This window comes from Seriola dumerili, unplaced genomic scaffold (genome assembly GCF_002260705.1).
Source record: "Seriola dumerili isolate Sdu_G_001 unplaced genomic scaffold, Sdu_1.0 BDQW01000920.1, whole genome shotgun sequence".
NCBI classification, from domain to species: Eukaryota; Metazoa; Chordata; class Actinopteri; order Carangiformes; family Carangidae; genus Seriola; species Seriola dumerili.
In genome coordinates this window covers 55,334-60,252 of record NW_019175175.1, presented here as the reverse complement: position 1 = coordinate 60,252, position 4,919 = coordinate 55,334, and the positions used below count along the sequence as shown (strand labels likewise).

The 4,919-nt window shown below is 40.6% G+C and overlaps 1 long non-coding RNA gene across 1 annotated transcript; it reads right to left on the bottom strand.

Annotated features, from left to right (window-relative positions):
• Positions 1-1,600: 1,600 nt before the first annotated feature.
• LOC111237540 lies at positions 1,601-2,584 on the bottom strand. The gene is made up of 3 exons (XR_002665771.1): positions 2,538-2,584; positions 2,367-2,429; positions 1,601-1,814 (listed from the first exon to the last, which is right to left on the bottom strand). It is a non-coding gene; the product is annotated as an uncharacterized LOC111237540 (long non-coding RNA).
• Positions 2,585-4,919: the final 2,335 nt, after the last annotated feature.

Sequence of the window (4,919 nt, the reverse complement as noted above, 5' to 3'; positions counted from 1 at the left end):
CCACCTACAAAACTCTGATTCTACATGTTAAAACACAAGAGAATATTCATCAGTCAGTTCAGTTTGACTTACCTGCAGCTGACCGAGCCTGTGCTTCTTCAACTGTAGGGACACAGAAAATGAAGGGATTAATTCACTCATTCACATGTGATGTATAATGATCCTGACTGTTGAAACATCACATGACTGTCAGCCTCCACATCATTGGTTCTGTCTCAGCTCTAGTCCCCCTCCCCTCTTGTTTGTGGGTGTGGCCTCTCTCTCCCAGCTCCTGGCTTCATTCCACACCTGTTTCACCTGTTTCACATCCAACCATCAAGTAACCAGTTCAAGAGGCTGCTCTCCACTCCTCACCACATTGTTCAGTCTGCTCTGTGGTAGATATGCTCACAGCCACTTGTTCCTAGAGACGTTCCATTAATCCATCCAACCCCAAATATCCAAATACTTCACTGAAATAAAATGTGTTTGTACCAACCACCTACAAAACTCTGATTCTACATGTTAAAACACAAGAGAATATTCATCAGTCAGTTCAGTTTGACTTACGCATCAGGAATGGTGAAGATCGTGGAGGTGATGCTGTGGTGAAACAGAAAATGATTATATTCATTCATTCACATGATTTCTGTAATAAGTCTTTTACTTCAAACCTTCCATGACTGTTGGTGTCCACAACCTGCATTAACTCTGTCACAGCTTTAACAGACTGATAGTTTTCTCTGCTCGGTCTGAACTGGAGTTGTTCTGATTCTGATACTAGTATTGGAAACGCCTCTGATGCTGCCTAAAATACTAGATCAGGAATCAATGAGTTCACGGGTCTATGCACCGATCAGATACCACGTCTCTATTGATAAACTTCATAGTTTCACACTCACATAAAACAGCAGAAATCAGTTCTTCTTCACTGCTCTAAATCAGTAGTCTACACAGGAAGTTACAGCCACTGGCAGCTACAGTTATAGAGCAGTGAAGAAGAATTGATTTCTGGTAAACAGAGTAACGTCAGCCGTTGGCCGAGGTCACTAACAGACGGACTGTGGTCTGGGTTCAGACCCAGATGTTGTCACAACTGGACCAGGACCTGTAACCTATACATTATTGACAATTATTATATTTTGGGCTGAAACCTGTTCCAGGTTACAACAGGTGAGTTCCTGGGTTACACCTGGACAGGTGACCAGTCACTGACATTCACACTGACTGGGAAATCTCACAAAGTTAATTAATCAATTAACTTGAAAAACTTTAGAATTAGAAAACACAACTAAGTGCAACCTTAATCTATCTGAACACAATCAAAGTGGATCAACAACCAGGGAGGAAGTCACAGCTTCTTTAAGGTGGACTGAAGAGAATCTGTCGTCCATTATCAACATGAAACTTACACATTCACACTGACCTGAAATAAAATGTGAGTTTGTACCAACCACCTACAAAACTCTGATTCTACATGTTAAAACACAAGAGAATATTCATCAGTCAGTTCAGTTTGACTTACCTGCAGCTGACCAAGCCCCTGCTTCTGCCACTGTAGGGACACAGAAAATGAAGGGATTAATTCACTCATTCACATGTGATGTATAATGATCCTGACTGTTGAAACATCACATGACTGTCAGCCTCCACATCATTGGTTCTGTCTCAGCTCTAGTCCCCCTCCCCTCTTGTATGTGGGTGTGGCCTCTCTCTCCCAGCTCCTGGGAAGTTCATTGTTACAGTTTTTATTGTTTATTGTTTGTTCATATCTTCATCACCATTAGGAGAACTGTCCCCATGTTTCAGGTGGTGAGTTTATCTGTGACTCCTTCCTGTCGGCCGAGCCAAAAAATCCTCAGCCAAAGCTGGATTCATGTGTGTAAAACCTGCCCAAAGCCAGTTGATTGACAGCTTTGAAGGAGTAGCAAAGCAATTGGGTAAAACCAAAAGCAAAAGGGTAAAAGCATTTTTTATTATCTTATTTATTCCTGTATATATTTCCAGTTATTTTTCCCACTCCTGTGACTCCATACCATCTCCACAAACTACAGACACATGATTAAATAAATTATTTACTAAAACAGCGCAGTTCTCCGTGCACAATAAAATGCATGTATTTTCTGTGTAACCTAACTCCTCTGGGATAATGTTAGAGTAAATAATGATAGTTATATAATGACTGTCGTTATCTATAAATATAATATTTGAGCTTTGAAAATCAAATGAATTTCAATGAAAGAACAATATTACTGAAAATAACTGACTTATACACAACTGTTGGTCATAGTGATGTCATTACAACTTGAGACAGGACACGGTTGGTTTCTGATGAGTGTAACATGAACATTGTGAGAGAACAGTGTGTTAGACTGATGAAGACTCACCAGACTGTTCACCGCCCATGATGTCGCTCAGTGAGCTGGAGACCAGCTGCTGGGTTTAACAGTCTAAAAGGAAAATGACTGTTAACCAGTTGTTAACTTGTTTTACTATGTTACATCAGTTAACCTGAACATGAATGTGCAGAACTTCCTAAATTTATGACACAGACTTACAGATTCAAACCTTCCAGTTCAACAACTCAAAACTGAAACGTTGTTGTTGTTGTGAGACAAACGAGCCTCTTTCCTGAGTACTGAGGTAAACAAGGAGCTACAAGCTGCTTTCCATCCAAACAACCGTCTCTATAGTGGCCGTTTGTCCACAAAGAGCAACGAAAAGTTTCTAATCAAACTTTAAATCATAGAAAACTCAAAAGGCCACTTTTGCACCGTGGGTTGTGGTGTACACGGATGGGAGAAAGCATAAGGTCCAAACGACTTTCAATTTTTGACAAAAAACGTGATTTATTTAATCGGATAACAAGCAAACACAGAACAAAGAAAAATTCCTGTGCCTCTCCCGCTCCGGTAAAAAACCATTTGCCCACCCAGGTGCATGCTGGTCCCTACCGTGCGCTTACCTATATAACCTACGGTGCCTCCTTACCGTGCCCAAATGAAACAAACAAATAACAACAAAACACCCGAACTACAGAAATGATAAACTAACAGAATTCTAACAGAAATTTAATCGTAATAAAATCAAAATAGAATAATGAAATCTAAACACTAAACTAAATAACACCAAATAGCTCCCACAGTCTCTGTGCAGCCAAGTGTGTTCAGACACCGTCTACAGCAGGTGTGCAGCCGAGTGTGGTCTCGGGCCAACTTCCCTCTGTCAAGCAGTTCAGAATAAAAGCTCACAATAGCTTGAAATAAAACATTGTTGCTGCTGCAAACAACTTTCCTGCGCCATTTTCTCTTGGCAAATATCGCTAAAGAGGAAGTGATTTTGCGGGTAACTTGCTGCTCAGACGGAGATCTATTTTTTTTAAAGATAATTTTGGATAAAATTATTTATTTTAGATAAACAAAAAGAAAATACTCTCAAAAATAATCTGTCGGGCCAGATGTCATTGGTGGCGGGTCAGCGTTGGCCACTGATCTGCAGCCTGCAACCGTGTAATGGTCCGATTCTGATATTCGTTTGTATTTCCGCCTCAAACACATGAAGCCCGTTTCCTTCTCTGACAGACTTCACATGTTCAGCTGCGTGTTGCAGCAGTTCACAGTGAAACACTGAACATACACTATATAGTTTCTACATCGATCACTGTTTTCAGATCAGCTAATGACTTTACTCTGATAATAAACTGAACCTGATCAGAAAATACAAGATGATCCGTGCGTTTTCATTTAATACGTTCCATTTATCAACTTACAACGATATATATTTACTTTACTTTTAGTTTAATTTGTTATTTTTATCGATCCTAAGTGGAGTTCACTCACCCACTGAAGTAATTCTTGCTGCGACACGACGTGGCAAAGTGAAAGTAAAAACACTTCTCCCTCTTCTTCTTCTTCTTCTTTTTAGGTTTTTAAAGGCGGTTGTAAACCAGAGTAATAGGCGCATTACCGCCACCTTCTGCTCCGGAGTGCGGCTCAGAGATTAAATTCTGTCTAGGAAACTCAATGAGGACTTTTCTGCTCTGCCCATTAGGTAAATCCATCAATGTTTTGAGTGTGACGTCATGAATCTCCACCTTCCTGAGCTCTTCCTTCATAGCTTGTCTCTCTAGCTCATACATATCATATTGTGTAATTACATGTATTATTGTTTCCTCTGCCTGACAATATTCACACAAGCCGGTTGGGTGTTTTCCTATCATTCTGATTGTGCTGTTTAAATTGGAATGACCCTATTCTGTTGCATATGGCCTCCTCTCTTCTTGAGCTACCAATATTTCTTATTGTTTAATCTGTACAGAGATCTTCCCCTTGTTTCTGTGTTCCACTTCCCTTGCCATTCCTCTATTGCTGTATTACAAATTATTGCTTTGACTTCTGCTTTACTTAATGGGATTTGCTGAAAATATTGTTGATGAACAAATCCACTTTCCCTCTCTCTGCCTTCCTGAGCTCCAGCAGCCACAAATCTGTTTGTGGTCTGTCCGTGGTTCAAGCTCTGGGATCACTACTGTCGGGCTCATCTTGATATTATTTACCCCCATATCTTCTGTATATTTTTTTACCAGCCCTCCCGAAGCTAACTCTTTGCCCTGTACCTTGTTCCCAACACTCCTGCATCACTACTTTTGCAGGACGTTGTTATTTATGTCCTTTGAGACTAACCCAGTAGTCAGTCATTAACTGTTCCCTAGTTTCTAAGGCATCTCTCCCCCGAGGACTTGTAGGGCCGAGACAGGGGTTGTCTTCACTGCACCACTACACTGTCTTACACCTTGGGCTTGTATCTTGTCCACTTTTCCCAGCAGAATCTTTTTAAGATGAGCCATATACGACACTTCCATAATCTAACACAGACCGGATCATTGTCACAGAGATAGTTTTTAATGAAGAAAAGCTTGCTCCCTATTCCACCCCACTTAG